This window comes from Oryzias melastigma, linkage group LG7 (genome assembly GCF_002922805.2).
Source record: "Oryzias melastigma strain HK-1 linkage group LG7, ASM292280v2, whole genome shotgun sequence".
Taxonomy (NCBI): Eukaryota; Metazoa; Chordata; class Actinopteri; order Beloniformes; family Adrianichthyidae; genus Oryzias; species Oryzias melastigma.
The window spans coordinates 26,125,426-26,143,055 of record NC_050518.1 but is presented as its reverse complement, the minus strand read 5'-3'; the positions used below and the strand labels follow the sequence as shown (position 1 = coordinate 26,143,055).

The following is a 17,630-nucleotide window of genomic DNA, read 5'->3' as shown; positions in this document are numbered from 1 at the left end:
CAAAATCACGATCGCATTTATCAAAGTGTTTTATTGCAGAAAACTGTTTATATTTTGAAAATAAACCGGATTTTCTCATGTATCTTGATGTAACTTCCTGCCAGAATTGACGTAGATAAATGGGGTATAATTGTATAGCGCTTTCTTCCCTCCTTCGAGGGCCAAAAGCGCTTCAGAGTCACAGACCCATTCACCCATTCGCCCATTCACCCATTCACATACTGGTGGTGGCTCCGCTGCCGACCACTGGCACCAACCTCCCACCAGAGGCAATTCGGGGTTCAGTGTCTTGCCCAAGGACACTTCAAGACATGGGTGGGCAAGGCAGGAGTCAAACCCGCTTACTTCAGATCAGGAGTCGACCGCCCTACCACTGCGCCACGGCCGCCCAGACAGCCCGCAGCTCATGCACAAAATAAACCAGACGGCAAAACGATCCGCGGTGAGCCTTCTGCGGCGCGCTGCGCCTGGTGTGAACCACACCATAGGTTACCAAGGGCGCCGAATGGAAGCGGCCTCCATTCCACGTCGCTTCAGCATCCAGTGTGAACCAGGTAGGGCTGCCACAAAAGATTATTTTAAATGTCGACTAATCATCAATTATTTTTTCTGATCAGTCGACTAATCACAGTCACAGAGTGGATGTAAAGCATCCATCTTAACCTATTTTAATAGTCGATGAGTCAGCATATCGTGGCAGCCCTAGAACCAGGCGTAACATGAAGACAAATAAAAACGTCCTTTAAAATGATCCGCCTTTATTACTTGAAAGGAAACCAGAGAGAAACATCTAGTCCAGGGATGGGCAACTCCAGGCCTCGAGGGCCGCTGTGTCTGCATGATTTCCAGATATCTAAGATTACCTGGTTCAGGTGTGTCCAGCCAACCAGAGCAGCCCTCAAAGCCTGGAACTTCGTATCCCTGGTCTAGAATGAATCTGATTCAACAAGGGAAAATCCTGAATCCTGAAACAATCATCCGAGGTTTTATATACAATAACTTTGGTTTTAAAACAGAAAAAACACTGTGAGGAAGAACCAACTTTTTCTTTCTGAACAAATATTTGCATCACAAGGTGAAGACTAACCTCATCTACCGGTGTGCTGGGATGTTATGTCACTCTGCAAACCTTTACCAACAAGGCTTTAGCTACCAATAGCTACGTAAATACTCACCTTTCTCCTCACATCACAATTAGGTTTCATATTTTTCAGTATTCATTAGTATTCTTCAGACACCTACATGTGTGACATGCTCAGTGTCAAGCAGGGAAGCATTGGGTCGCATTTTCTGAGTTTTTGGTATGACTGGACCATGGATTTGAACCCACGACCTTCCAGTCTCCGGGCAGACACTGTACTACAAGTCCACTGAGTTGATTCTAGATGGTTCACCAGCCTCCTCCCCCCTTTCTCCACCTGGAACGATGCTTTGGCGTTGTCTGTCCTCTGACCCCCATCAGTGTGTAGGCTCTGGAGGTTTATTCATCTTCGCTTCAAGTTCATCAAAACACAAAAGAGCCATCACCCCAGAGCCAAACGGCCAGAGACTATGGATCATTCCCATTTCTATGTAACATAAACACATCTTTATACATATTTCTAACGTCTCTCCTTATGGAGACGACAGGATGTTCAAAAGGAGAAAAATACGTTACTCTGTTTTTGTTACAAATCTAGTTGCAGACCGGTCCTGGTACGAAGCTGCAGGCAGAGTTTCTTCATTCTATGCAGTTAAAAACTTATTTTCGAAAAGATCTGCTGAGGAGTGGGCAGACATTCAGGTATAGGGGTTGTTTCTCCACCAAACCCTCTTCCAGTGCCTATGCCAAACTCATAGCCTTGGATCAGATTTATAAAAATACTGGAACCCTGAAGGAAAATGAGGAGAAGTGAGACAGCAGGTTAAAGGTTTGATTCTCTGCTCAGACTCTGTTGGCGGGAACCGATGTGCTGATATGCTGTCATTACTCCAGGGTTCATAACGATGACTACAAGACAGAGAGATGAAAATGGTGGATGACATCTGTTTCACACTGCAACTCAGGAAGTGAAGGATCCAAACAATTTTGGGGGCTTTTGCCCAACGACCTGTAATTAAGTTGAGCCGACAACAAGAGCTCCCGCTGGCTTTTCCCATAACTCCGTGCAGGTTGAGTCAGTGAGCCAACATGAATTGGGTAAATATAATAACCATGTTTGCCTGAATGAAGTCTGTAAGCTCCTAAAAGACAAGTAAGCATGAAATTCTCTGAGCATCAATCCAACACATCACAGAACTGAGATCCTCTCCGTTTACTGCAAAGTTCCTCCAGAAGCATGCTGGGAAATGAGTGCCGCTCTGCCTGAGAAAAAAACCTCTCTTTCTTTAGAATCGACAGTCAGTTTTATGTGTAAGAATGTGCAGAGATCTTCAGCTGATGAGGAGAGGACTGACTTGCTCTGTGGATCATGTTGGTCCAGCAAAAACAGTTACTATAAGGTAAAACGCCCAATAAAACTCACACTTTACTACACTTAGCACAAATGCCACTTATGTCTAAACATGCTTACATTTCCCAAAGAAAGATGGAGCAACATTCATCCCGTCCTGTCCTGGAGTCATCCTTCATGTGCTCCGGAGGCGTCTCTGCTCTCAGCTGCTCTCATATTCATCAGGCCTGATTGAGCTGCCAGGAGCATATTGACCTGTACTTGACTCTTTCTAAAGACGTATGCGCAGAGGGAAGTGAAGGGACGGCTGGTGGGCCAGTATGACGGAGATGGATGGACTCAATTCATCAGAACGCCGAGCGCACAACCCCGGGGTTTGTTCTCCACTCCTCCCTCCTCAAAGGAGAGGAGGGGAGAACAACCAGTTGTTCCTGAATCCACTGGCTTGTTTAAAGAACTGCTGAGTTATGAATGCGCAGAATCCGCTGGGGACACAAACGGCAGCAGCGTTACCGCGGCGGCGAAGCTTCGTCACAAAACGTGTTTTACCAAGTTTCCCATAGTGGGATAAATAAACTAAAATCAAACGCTATGCTGAAGAAGACTACTGCCCTTTTCAGGAGTCGAGTCAAGGCCCGGGGGGCCGGATCTGGCCCACCGGGTGATCTTCATCTGTCCTCCTGGTAACAGACACTAGTGTGCGAAGAAGCGTGTCCCCTCTCCTTTCATTAAAAACGTCGGTGGAGAACATGGAGCTGAACCTGAGATCAGCGATGGAGGCGAGCTTTTCCCAGTTTCTTCCTTCATTCACAGATTCCCCTCGCAGCCCACACGAGAGGAGAGCGTCATCACGCTCTGACTGCCTGTCAGACGGAGGAAAAGCTGGAATCCGGGTCAAACTGAAAAGCATGTGTGGTTTTTGCTGGGGGGGGGGGGGGGTCGGCCCAATAGCTCTGATCCCAACTATCTTGTTATTGAGAATCTGATTACGTCAGATCAACTACTATATTTCTGCTGGTGGTTTTCGAAGCAACTTCACAATAAAAGTTCCCATTTCCTGTTCTGTCCCACTCAGCTGGTACTGACTGGTTCCTGTGGGTTCTGTTGTTTTCCATCTGGCTCCGTAACAAAACTTTCCCCTCCAAGAATGCATTTTTCCTGTCAGACAGAAGAGAGGGGGAGCATGTTATGACTGTGCAGCTCATGAGTAACAAGTGAGCATGAAGACATGAAGTGTTGAGCTTTTCGCCTCCGGGACAGGATTTCTGAAGCCCAAAAAGGCAGAACACAGGAAACATGAGTCAACTTGTAGTGGCGGCTTAAGCTTCTCTGACAGTGTAAAGAAAACCTGTTAGTGATGAGTCTGCTGCTGCATGTGTCATGGCACATTCCGGCCAATCAGCTGCTGTTTCTGGTGAGGAGAGCCCAGCAAAAAGAAAAGCCTTTGACAGCAAATGTATTTGCACAGCAGTGAGTTACATCAACCCACAGTAATGAATCAAGACAAAGCTAAGAGGCTTCAGTGAAAGCTGGACAAAAAGGCCGGCCTGCAGGGCTCTCGGCGGGAAACGAGGTGAAAGGGGGAGGGGGGGACGAGAAAGGCTCCCATTGTTGAGAGGAAGAGGAGCGCAGAGGCACTCTGACACAGGTATTCTGCTACACAAGGCTGGCATTGTGCGCCGAAAGCCTGCCAACAGGTACAAAGAATGACGAGAAGCCACCCCTGCTTCTGCTACAATGGACTCAGACACCTGTGAGGATCCTCTCGCCGCTCCGGTTCTCACCAACGTTCTCAGACCTTCACAACTCTGAAGTCCTCACTGTATAAAGGAACTCAAAGAAGTCCTAGAGTAAGTGAGTAAGTAAACATTTATTCATATAGCAGCTGTCCCAGATGAAATCACAGAATGCTTCACAAACGTAAAAACACAAAACTACAACCAGTCATACTGTCAGGAATGGTGGTGGAGGACCCAAACGCAGGAGACAAGACAAAACAAAACATGACAAAACTTAAGCACGGATCATGACAGTACCCCTCCCCAAAAGGGCAGATCCCTGATGCCCAAACATCCGTGAGGAGGGGACCTGGAACAAAACACAAGTCCAGAAAACAGGGTTCCTGCAGCCAGACGGATGGCAGGGTATTGGAACCCCATCTTGGGAACGGGCGTGGAGAGGAGCAGTCCTGGCAACTCTCCCCAGGGACAGGGAACATGAAGGGGAGCAGCCCCAGCGACCCTCCTCCAGAACTGGAAGCCACCAAGGGGGATGAGCAGCGACCATCCTCAGGGATAAGGAGCATGAAGGAGTGGCCCCAGCGACCCTCTTCAGGAACAGAGACATGAAGAAGAGCGGCCCCGGAGACCCTCCACAGGAGCAGGAAGGATGGCCCTGACGATCCCCCTCAGGAACGGATTAGGTGGATGACAGGCATGGTGTGAAAACCGCTACAGGAAACCCCATCTGGCATGGCGTGGACTGCAGTGGCAGAGAATCCAGCCACTGCAGCAAAGGTTCTCCTGCTGGGTCCTTAAGGTGGTCAGGTCATACTGTCAGGAATGGTGGTGGAGGACCCAAACGCAGGAGACAGGACAAAACAAAACATGACAAAACTTAAGCACGGATCATGACACATACACAAATCGCAGACAAGCAACAATTAAAGTCAGTAAACCAAGGTAAAACACAAGAAAAGACTAAAATAGATTAAACAAAAGCTCTTCTGAATAAAAATATCTTGACCTGACTTTCAAAACACTCTACACTCTGTCACACTAACAAAGGGAGGTGGTTCTAGAGATGAGGAGCAACAGCTTATTGTCAGAAAGATCATGTTTTATCATCTGGTATTTTAATCATAAAAAGCACTCTGATCATCTTTTAATTTATTTCCAAAGCATTCCCATTGATCTTTCAATTTTGATGATAATTTTTAGCACGAAAAAAAAAAAAAGTTGTTTCTAGGATGTAGTTTCTGCAGAGTGGCAGAAGTTCAGTTGACATTCACCTCTCTCTTGGGCGGGACTGTTGGCACGAAACAACCTGGCACCCCCTTCTTGAGAGCTCTTTGTTTACACTCTCTCCTGCTAGCTTACTGCCCCCCACACCCCCAACCTAACATTACGCCTGGTTCGCGCAGGAGATGGAAGTGCTGCGAAGCGGCGCGGAACGGAGGCCGCTTTCATTCAGAACCCTTGTTAACCTGGGATTTAGCTCACACCAAAAGCAAAGCTCCGCAAAGTTCTGCAGTCCTCCTCAAAGTTCCACAAAGTTCGCAAAGTTTTGCGGTCCTCCACGAAGTTCTCCAAAGTCCTGTGGTCCTCCGCGATCGTTTTAATGTCTGGTCTATTTTAAGTGCGAGCTGTGAGAAATCTGTGTCAATTCTGGCAGAAAGTTACGCCAAGACACATGAGAAAATCCGGTCAATATTTTTATGTCTACACAGACTTCAGAGATGGAAAAGACACTGAGCAAAAATGGCAGCAACATCAGAGCTATCCAGCTGTACGGTTCTGATCCAGATTCTAGCTCAGACCAGGAAAACAAAGACGTTCGTGGATTTGTTTTTCAACAAGTGGATGCTTCAGAATTGGTCCGAGAGATTGTGGTTCCACCCAGCATATTTTTTACAACACATTTTTAAAGGATATTTTTTTATCTGCTCCAAATTCACAACATTTTTAATAAAGAAATACTCATATGTGTAATTTTAAACTTGATTTTCTTTACATGTCCTCCATTATCAGGAAAAAACACAAGAACATGTTAAGAACAGCGTTTCCATCAGAGTGGGGTCTTCAGTGGGGGCGCTGTCTTGAAGATCAACTTCACATTTCTAAGAATTTCACAGACTAAACAGTATTCATCTAAAAAAAGATATAAAGGACTCTTTAATATCACAAGAACATATTCCTCCTGTAAGAAATTTGTCTCATAAACCCCCAAGAAAAACTTCCAGCTCTCAAAAGCCCATGTTGCTGTTGATAACCCTCTGAGGGTGGATCGTTCCTGAAGATGATTATGACCTCAAATCCTTTTATGTAATATATTTTTTTAATGAGTGAAACATGGTGGATTAAAAAAAATCAGTAATGTAACAATGAACTAATTGTCTGACTTTTTTAAGACTGTTTTTCATTTTCTGTCCCTCGACCTCCACTCTGTTTCCTCGGGGTTTCTACTTTGGTATCGTCTTGGTCCATAAAGCGGCCTCAGTCTCCGAGCTTTCAATGACTTTATATCACGTTCTAGTGATAGAGTTGACTGGAGCTGTTTTTGTGTTCGGTGCTGATAAATCTGTTTTAGTGAGGACAGAGAGTTCAGATAGTTTTACAACAACAAGACATCAGAAATGAGAGGCATCAACACCAGAGACAAGTTCCACCTCAGGTTTCTACGACAGGCTTTAAATGTAATCAGATTACTTCCTGAAGAGCTAAGCTAGAAAATTAAAAACGGTGTCAGGTCAAGCACAAAAACAACCGAAGGAGCAGAGCAACTGAAAGAAGAGTAAGCCCCGCCTCCACAACCCCCACACCATTTCCAACCCCTCCCTGTTCCTTGCCCCCCCGCTGCCGGGCAAATGGAGATGGAGTGTCACTGATTAATTTATTGTGATCTGAATAAGCCTTTCTCTCACTCCTTTGCAGACGGCAGCCATGATCTGATTAGCAGAGGAGAAATGAAGGAGTTCCCTTCTTCTGAGCAGATAAAGGAGCCGATACTTCCATCAAGAAAGGCCTTCAGCTCCAAAAGTGATGGGGGGGGGGCGTCTCTCTGTTAAAGCAGCAAATGAAAATCTTCATCAGAATCAAAGTGATCCTCACTTGGTTTGAGGAAACAAAGGAGAAGCCGTCAAACCAGCGGAACTTTTCCCCGGAAAACCAACATTATCAACTCTTCCGTCCTCTGTGACGTGTCTGAACTAGACGGAAGAAGCGACTCTTGACAAGCTTGTCAATCAGGTGGTAACGTGGCTTTTTATCCACAAACGATGTTCATGTCTGTCAAACGAAGCCTTTCAGAGCCGCCGCCACATTCCTGCGCCGTGTCCCTCCACAAACAGCCGCATTCACCTATAGGAAGTGCCTTGACCTGCCCAAGCCAAAGTCCACGCCAAAGTGCTTTGTCTAGTCTCTATACAAATGGGACAGGACCACACACACACACCACACACTGTGGCCGTGACCAGCGCTGGTATTGTGCTCACGGTTGCTACGGAGCCTTTGAACAGGACTGAGAGGAGCTTCTCGGACCACAGAGAGGTTTTCCTTCAGCTCCCCAACAGGGCTCAGAATAAGACCTGAACTAACTTGCTGTTTATGGAAACACATGAAGGTGTTTGAAGGCAGGAGCAGAGCAGCTCAACCCCGATCCACGGGAAAATCCTGCCTTTGATGTACAGTCAACAGAAAGTCCCGGGCTGGCTGCTGTCCTGGAGCAGGAAACTTTCAAATATAATTACAGCTGGCGTAATTAATTGTGACGACCTGGAACAAAGTGATAGCGTGAGAAATGCAGGCAGAGTGCTTCTCATTAGTTATTTAAATGAAGAGGATTATGATTGAGGCTCAAAGGCCTTCGGATCACGTCAGCCATGAAAAAACCTTCTAATCCTTTTGTCAGACACAACACTTTTCTTTTATTAACAGAGTCATGATGAATCTGTCGGCTTGTGTTGGGATTCTGAACCATGAAGGGGCACAGCTGTGACGATTATGAGGATGGATGAATCCGTCTGGGTTTGGGTTTTTGTCTCCATGTATCAAAACCAAACGGGACGAGAATTCAGGCTGGTAAACAAATACAAAAGGAAGATTCTTAAAAAACTACAACAGCAATAAAAACATTGTCTGATTTTTCATCTGGTGGTGAATCAACCCCCCATGCAGGACTGGGAGAAGTGGGGGTCTTCACTCCGTCTATGAATCCAGGTTTCAATGTTGCTGTTTCTTCCATCTAAGAATTTGGTTTGGATCCTCCTGTCTGCTCTGCTCCTCATCAACACTCCAGAGGAATTCTAAGCAGGACTTTGCAGACTTCCAAAAACCTGTGTTTTCTAGGACGTAGTTCCTACAGAGCGGCTGGAGGTCATTAGAACTTCACCTCTGAGTTGTTGGATTGCTGTAATTCTTTCTATATCTCTAAGGTGCAAGATGACTGTCAAAATGAAATACGGCTGCCACGATTAGTCAATTAGTCGTGACTATGTCAACTATTAAAATAATTGACGACCAATTTAATAGTCGTGTTTTTTTGTTTTTGTTTTTTTCTCAAAACGACAGTGTGCCTTTGACACACATGCAGTTGTACTAATCCGGGTCAGTAGTGATGTCACAGGAAGTTCTAGGAAGACTCCGGTACCATGACAACATGCCGATGGAGCTTGAAAGTGGGCAAATGCAAGTGTCCAGTGCAATATCTGCTGAGGCAGAACTTGTGTTCCACAGCAGCACTATGGAACACCTGAAGAGGAAGAACGTTGAGACTGAGTATGATAACGATAAAGAGGGATCATCGGCTAGCTAAGCTAAGCTAACATTAGCACAAACTTGCTAGCTAAATGTTTGTGTGCATCCCTGCAACCTCTATCTCCCCCATCAGAGTGAAATATCTCTGAAGGAACATCTGCTCTCTAAAGAGATCAAGTCTTTCTGCAGACATGGAGAAATCATCACTTTCCTGCTACCAGCAAGAACATCGGACAGTCTGGAATTCTATAGAGTCAGAGTTTAGAGAAGTTAAATACAGTTGTGAACGTCCAGAACCACAAAATGAACTTTAGTTCTATTTGAGTCAGAGAGATCAAAACTTTATCTTTAGAGAAAAATAGTTCTTTGATTCAGATTCTAACCTCATTTGATCTAAATCTGGTTTAATGACAGAAACTAATGAAGGAAAGAAGCTGCAGGATTCATTAAAGGTTTACTAAACTATTGTCTTTATTTTTAGTTAGCATACAGCTGAAACACTTCGAGTCTAAAGCTAATCATAGTTAATGTGTGTTTTATATCCACTTCATGACCCGATTAGTCGACTATTCATTAAATAATCTGTGATTAGTTGACTATTGAAATAATGGCTTGTGGCAGCCCTAAATGAAACATATGCACTCTAAAAACAATTTGGTTTTACGTTTGACGTGTTTTAAATTGGTGGTTCATGTGGGCACTTTAATGCATGACAATGGCGCGCTCCATTTCCATGCCGCTCCTGAAGGTGACCGTACAAGTCCTAAAAAAGAACTCCAGGACAAACCTTTCTCTAACTTACTTTTTCTTTTCTTTTAATATGAAATTTCCCGTCACACTGAAATACGTCAAGGGGTCACAACCGCATATATGGAGTCACAAGCTCGCCTCTCCCCACTGACTTCCTGTTAGTTTCAGGACTGACGGCCTTAATGATCCTCCATCACTTTGCATGAATGAATCCATGACTACAGAACCCCCCCCCCATTTTCATGCTCAGATCTGATTGTTTTTTTTTGTTTTAGAGATTTAAATATCAACTGAGATGTTTTTTAAATGCCATGTATGAGTGTAGAAGCAATTTAAGTCAGGCTGTACGGTTGGTCAGTCAGTCAGTTGGTCAGTCGGTTAGTTGAGTGACTGATGACGACCTTCAACAATTAACCAAGCGCAAATAAATCATAGATATCAATTTTTGCTGGTTTGACCTTGTTGAGACTACTACTGACAAGTATGACCTGTCAGGTCACTCAGGTCAAACCGCTGTCAGCTGCACGTCCACCTCATCAGAGGGGTTTTCCCATGGTGGGGGTTTGATCTCCCATCGGTCAATAACTTCTCTGAACTGTGGTCGGTCTCACAATGCTGGTCTCAGTTCACTTACAGATGAACCCTGTTGTACCTCACTACAGTGTGGATGCATTTATACCTTTCATTGCACACCTCAGTGCACATGTTACGATCCCAATGAAGGGATTCTTGTCTGAGCTCCTGCAGCAAACCTAAGCGTAAAAGTGCTTTTTTTATTAAAAAGAGCCCAAATCTGAAATATTTCACATCACAAAAATTATTTTTGTAAAGTTAACATTAACATTGTTGTTAAATTTGTGTGATTAGTTTTGTGTTTTCTTGTGTTTCTGTGCAGACTGGCTTTGACTCCGCCCACTCACCACCTGCTGAGCTGCCACAGATGCCTGTCCTTTTCTAAATTTCTTAACCTTAAGTGTTGGGCCGTCGTGTTTAATGCCTCATTCTCTGCACTTATTAACTATTCAGTCGTGTGTTTTGGGAGTTTGCTGGATCTGGATTCTCACCAGAACTACAAGCAAGAGTTCCTCTGTAAGTCCAGAGGATTCAGAGTGAAGCTCCTGGACGTTCTCCGGTTAAAGACCCACTCTGATGAAGATGTCCAATCAGCTGGCTTTATTAATCACAAGCAGGAAGGGACCAGTAGAACACGTAGCTGAGCGGGGAAATGTTTGCTGTGCTGCACGGAGCCACCTATCCGTCGGAAAACGTCTAAAAACCAACATACTGGTTATTCTTTGCCGTGGAATCGGTGAGTCCACTCTCTAATTAATTTAGCATTTGCCGTTTAGACATAGAACTGGTTAGCGTATGCTATTAATGTTATATTTCAACTGTCCCTGTCCACATGACATGCATTTTTATTGATGTGTTTATGTCAGTATCTTCAAAAGAACTTTGATCATTAAACATTACTGTGTAATGTTAGGAAAAGCTGTAAATGTTAACTGAATTATCAGTGCTCAGCACACTGTTGAATATATATATTGCGCAATATCTGATTGAAAGACCATAAGTTTATTTATTTATTATTGACATCGAGTTCTAAAATGTGTATACACTGAAGATGAATTTCAAGGGCCCTGTCCTCTCATGCAGGCCGCTTGTGATGGCGAGCTAAAGCCTATAGACCTCAACCTGGTTATGTGCTGGAGCCTTCTGAGGGACTTCCTCCATCCTGTGCTCAGTCCGTGCTGGTAGGAGGCTCCTGTGGCCTACAGACTATTCACAATCAACCCATAAACCAGAGCTCTTCTCCACAAATCACATACACTTCACCGCTTCGCTGGAAAACTGTACTCCGGATCTCTTACTGGATTACTTCTCTCAACCCAAACTGCGTAATTGAGAGACCACATTTGGTCTGTGTACTCCAGACCAACAAATACTTAATGGACTTTATATTTATATCTGATGTCACTGTAAATATTGGGGTTTTGTATGGCCATTTTGTCTGTCTTGTTTGATGTGTTGTCTATATAAATACTAAATCAAAAGCAAATCCCCTGAGTTTCTGCCTTCTCCCTCCTCGAGCCGAACTTGAGTCTTCTGAGATTTATAATTTAATGTTTTTTCATTAAATTAAGAGTTTGGGCAATACATGCTACATGTTCTTAGTGTAATGTTTTTTTATTGTGTGAATGCTTAGTAAACATTCACACTATATGATTCTCCTGCTCCTTTCCACACGGTTTTTGGCATGTAAAAACTCAATCACACTTGATTTCAGTAAACTTGGTATCAAAACGTTCAGCCTGCTCACGACATTACTGCTTGTATTTTTGTTATTTGTAAACTGTATGGTTTTAGAAATATTGAACAAATGTATGCCCCATAGAAAATGAATGAGAAAGTCTTAAAATTTAAAAAATTACGTGGATTAACAACAAGACTTTAAATAAATTCATGGGATATGTTTTCATCTGTAATAGTAAAAAAAAATGGAATTTACCAAAAATTTAGCAGCAGACTAACATTTTTGACTAATTTACTTTACTGAGAGATTTTGGGCTATTTTGGAGTTTAGATAGTATTTATGCAACACATTAAATGTTTTTTCAACATTGAGATGCATTAGGAATTTTAAGCAATTTTCCCACAAATCTTTCAGAGATTTAGCTCAACATCAGTGCTTTCATTATTCTTCAATGAAATGTCCAGTCTTTTAGCAGATTTAACATTTTGCAAATAGTTTTTGCATTCTTAACAAATCCCTTTCTTCCATTAAAGGAAATTGCATGACTACTTTCAGCAAAAAAAAAAATTCACACTATCATTATTCCAGGTAATGCAACTTTTCTAGTTTGTTTTGTTTCTTTGATTGTCGCTGTTCTCTTTGTGTCATAGTTGAGTTTTTTCTTGGTGCGATTTGCACCAAAGAAAGCGTTTTATGACAGGGATACTGTACTACAGTATGAGATAATATAAAACATGAATAAACATGTCAGTGTATTAGTACATCAGCTATAAATAAACTGAGAAACAAGCAGAGCTAATAAATGATGTAATAAACCGTGTTAAAGGTCTTCATATGCAAATATGTTTCATAACAGTAGAGTTTACACCACGCTTATCTGCATCAGAAGAACTCGGTTTACTGTCTGCTCTTATCTGTTTTGACTTATGGGATGTCTGAGGGTCGGACTAATCTGTTAAACTCCTCCAGTGGACCTGATGAACAGCCATACGGCGAGGTAGCAGAACATCACATGGACAGACAGATAACGGTGTGTTCATGCGTCGTCCTCAGGTCTGTTTGGAGCAAACTGGGATGTGACACCGTGAAAACCAACAGTACGCATTTATCCAGAGAAAACTGTTATAAACGTCCTCTAGGTGTGTTTATTCTTCTCCTCTGTTCTGTTTTGCATTGCAGTGAATGGGAAATGACCTGCTTATGCAACGTTTCACGGTGAACGGTTCCTTTCACCGTCAGGATCTCTGGCTGTCAGCTGTAGGCCGGTGTCGATTTCAGTCACTGTTCTGCTGGTAACCGGACCCCAGAACTACCAAAACTAAGGTGACACATCAGCACCCACATTCAGAAATGTTTGACAAGTTTTAGAGAACTAAAACAATCATCCCGTAAATGCAGACGTTCAGAAGTGGTTAAGCTGAGCTCCAGAAGAACGCTGATTAAAGTGACCTGTGTATCGTCACTTTCACTCTCTGACAGCGCTGCGACCAGAGGCATGTAGCTCTTTAAGAACCCCCCCCCCCTCCCCCCATGATTGCAAACATGTGGTTAAATGAAGGAAATAAAGCAAACAGTGTGAGGTGCAAACCAAACATCTGACCGTTTCCACAGTAATGTAATGAAAGCAGCTTTCATGAAAAAAACTGACCGCACAACAGGTGCCTGCTGGCTGCTTTCAAACACTGAAAATCCAACATTTCCTCTCCAGGCTCCTGGGGGGGTATCAAGTGGGACCACATGTTTCAAGGAATCTGAGTCCTATTAGAGGCAGAAAAGGCCTCAGGCTGTTTGGGCTTCGCTGAAGCAGAATGCTTGGCTGTGCTTTACAGCACTCCTTCACCCACATGGTTAATTATTCCTTCCAGTCCCACCAACAGGTTAAACATTCACACCATGCTAAAGTCAGAGGGGGGTGTTCACTGCAGGAGTACCAAGGTTCACCAAACATCCAGGTCCTCATCAGGGACTCTCCTGGTCCTGAAGGAGCTGAATGAAATCCTGAGACACGAAGGGTTAATGGGTGTTGTTCCTACGGCAACTTCCATGATTCCACACAGCTCCGGCTAGGACACGGGTATTAGGGAGGACTCCTGAAGGGGGATGTGTTGAGACACGCCACCGCCTCACAGCTGGAAGCGGACTGGCATCAGTAGGGAGTAGTGCAGTGCTTAATGATATGGGGGGTGGGGGGTTCAGATTTTTTAATTATCTTAACGTGATAAAAATAAATATTCCATGAAAATGGTTGTATTCTTAGAGAATTCCTCAGGTTTACCTGCCAAATTGGAAACTCTAACAAATAAGTGATGATTATTCTGTTTTTATCTGCAGTCGTGTCTATTCACAATATTGTAAGGAATGATCCTATTTAAGGCAGGGGTCCCCAAACTACGGCCCGCGGGCCGGATTCGGCCCTCTTCCACATTTGGCCCGGCTCCCTGAACACTATCAGAGATGCATGATTTTTTTTCAGTCCAGCCATGTGATTGAGACCCACATAGTGTGACTTTTCATTCCATTCTTCTGCAGTCTGTGCTCCTATGCGGTTACGTCTGGCTTTCTCTAAAACTTTTATGTTTAAGTTTAGACGCATCCTGCGATTTTTACACTTCTTTGGTTAGCCTTAAAAATGACCCTGGCCCCCATCAGAGGAGGAAACAGCCATGTGGCCCTAGCAAGAAAAAGGTTGGGGACCCCTGGTTTAAGGTATGCTTTGTCCTCTCTGCATCCTCCCAACAACCAGAGAAAAACATTTTCTTTAGTCAAGTTCTTTTAAATCCACATAAAGCTACAATTCCCAGATCCCTGCCACATTCACACTTAGAATCACTGAAAAGCGCCAAATGTCTTCTGTAGAAACCAAAAGTTCACTCAGTATTATTGGAGCTCTTCAGGCCTAGAAATATACTTTAGAAAGAAGACATTTGTGCTGCTGGTAGTCGGGAGGTTTGGAAGAGTTGATGTCTGCAGGTGATCTGAACTGAGGCTTTGACAGCAGCAGCCAATGCTCCAACCAAGCAGATGACCACCAGGATTTCAATCAAGGAATTGTTTGAAGCTGGAAAAAATGTTTTAATGCAGAGAACGAGTCTAGATGCAGGACTAGCTGTCTGTGTGGAAGCCTTCTCCTGTAATGTTCTCTGTAGCTCTCAAAAGACAAACTGAACAGTTCATGGTTTCTCCATCACCGCGGTGGCAGCTGTCATTGCTGTTGCAGCTGCAGAGAGATCCTCTCAGATGAAGCAGAGGAGAAACTGCTGCATCAGGAGCTTTACAGGAACTCCCTAAAGCTGTTCAGTCTAAATGAAACGTGAACTTAACTCTCTGATCATTACACCTTTGAGGAATCTCAAAGCTCCAAGTGCAGGAAAGATCCATAAACAACGTTTTCTGAAGGATTTAGGGTCAGTGAGTGAATGAACCCGAGATCATCCAGAATCTGACAGCAGATCAGATCCTTCCCTCCCACAAAAGCAAAGGAAGATAAGTGGCTTGGGGGGGTTTAGATGTGCTGCTTTTGCCTTTTGTCCTGCCAATGGTTTGTGTTTGCAGCCCGGTGGCCCGCTCTACTGTCTGGGCCGGAGCCCAGAGCGGCGGTGAATGCCTCAGCTTAGAGGCCTTAACCCCGAGGCTGGACCTGAGCCCTGCAGCTGCTCGTTATTGTACTGTGGAAGTGCTGAGATTACTTTATAAACCCAGGAAAAGTTGAGGGGGGGGGTCTCATCTTCCCACCACAAGTCCAGTAATCCAGGAACATCAGCTGGGAACTGCAGGACTCCCCCAGAAATCCCAACATCCCATTCAAGACTTGGAAAAATGATAACCACATGTCAGAAGCATCTGCCCCTGCCTCAGCGTCCTGAGGAGAGCAAAGTGGGGGGGTTATGATGCACAAGGCGGGAGGCTGTGAACCACACACACACCCCGCCACATAATCCAAACTCACCAACATTCATACACACTCAGCACCCGGTGAAAAGAAATTTGGACACAGTGAATGACCCTCCCCAAAGAAATTGATGACATCACAGCTGGGAGAACCGCCAAAAAAAAGCGGAAGGGCCAAAATCTCTACCAGAACTCCAAAAGTAACTTCAAAATTCCCCAAAAACACCAAAGGAAGGTTCACAATTATTATGGGATGGGCACAGGACCTACAGCTTTTCCATAATAGGACATTTTCAAGTAAGCTTCATTAAATTTTGCACACACGGCACCACGTTTCGTCTAGAACGGAGGTTTCATCGTCACCATCTTGAATTTTAGAAAAAAACAAAGCAGCCCTGCCATGATTTTCTTGAGCCTTTCAGAGTGAACTATATCCATGATCATATATTACATTTGAAACACTAAAAAACAAATTATTTATGAAATATTAGTTATATTTCATAATTTTTTTTCCCTAACTGGAAGTAAAACGGCTCGATTCCTGAAGCTCCGCCTGCCGCTGCTGCTGTCTGCGTCATGACGTCATCCCAGACAAAATCTGTGTCTCTGTATTTCTCCCTCGAAAATAATCCAAACTTCTTCAAAGATGGACGCACATATGATATATCTGCCTTTTGTAGTGTCGCTACATTTTCTGTATGCGGAAGCAGATCGGCTGCACCTCTTACCCCACATGCGCGAACCAAACGTTACTTCCGCTCTTCGCCCACTAAACAAAAGAGTCATTTCCAAACAGTAAAACTCCTTGATCACAAGAATTTATGGTTTTCTCAACAACCGAGAGCTTCTCCTGCCTGGATTACAGTGAAAAAAAAACAAACAAAAAAGGTCACCATCTATGAAACACTATGATCGTTTCTTGTTTTCATTACAGACACACAGTTCTGAGTCATTCTCTCCGTTTGATCATTTTTTATTTTTCATTTGTTGGAAACAGGAAAAGATGACAAGTGAACGAGTTTTACTCGGAGTTGTCACCGGATGTTTCAACAGAAGTTACCGTTAATAACGTGTTTGGATTACCGGAGAAAACAAAGTGTCTTGAAGTGGCGCTGTATCCTCTTAGCTTAGGGAGTAAACTGCCGTCATGTAAAACAGCAGAAGAAGAAAACATTTGTAGTCTGTTTGTAGTCACTGCATGATCGTAAGGTCCTGATCCTTAACGTGTCTTTTTCATCTCGTTTTTTCAACAATAAGTGAATGTTTTCACTATGATAAACATTTTAAGTGTCTTAAGGGAAGGACGCGGAAAAAGTAACCAACACCTATTTGAGCTGGAATTTATTGGAGACGGGACAAAACTGGAAGATATACGGTATTCTGCATCTGCAGTGATCATCACTGGATAAGGGGAGAAATTGAGTGTTGTGTTAGTCTGGGGGCGGAGCTTTCAGAGCAGACTCTTCCTACAGGGAGCTGTTGACATCGATCTTACATCAGCACGTTTCCACCCGCTCTTTTTCATGGGTATGGGAGGGGCTGCTGCAGACAGTGCAGGTTTTTAGAGGATTACTCTTAAATGCATGAACAGATCAAAATACCACTTTGGGGGTTCTTTGTAGCGAGGAATGAACAGTAGAATGCATTTAAAACCTAAAAAAGCAGAATTTCATGGTAGGGCCCCTTTAACATATCGATATATTTGATCATAAATTACCTTTGACACATTAAAGAACTAAATATTTATGAAATATAAGTTATTTTTGTGAACAGCTTTATTTTAATGTTTTGGGTTTTGCTTGCTCTATTTGAATGTTTGGTAATCCCTTTAGG

At 43.7% G+C, this 17,630-nt stretch overlaps 1 protein-coding gene and 1 long non-coding RNA gene across 2 annotated transcripts in view; one reads left to right on the top strand and one right to left on the bottom strand.

The window, feature by feature from the left end:
• agrn (agrin) overlaps positions 1-17,630 on the bottom strand; it is a gene marked incomplete in the record, with an annotated part of 299,832 nt that overhangs the window by 254,716 nt on the left and 27,486 nt on the right.
• Positions 12,821-17,630, top strand: part of LOC112159699 — an 8,017-nt gene continuing 3,207 nt past the window's right edge. The window contains exons 1-2 of the long non-coding RNA XR_002921526.2: positions 12,821-13,006; positions 13,089-13,232. This is a non-coding gene — a long non-coding RNA (uncharacterized LOC112159699). The remainder of the gene's footprint in view (positions 13,007-13,088; positions 13,233-17,630) is intronic.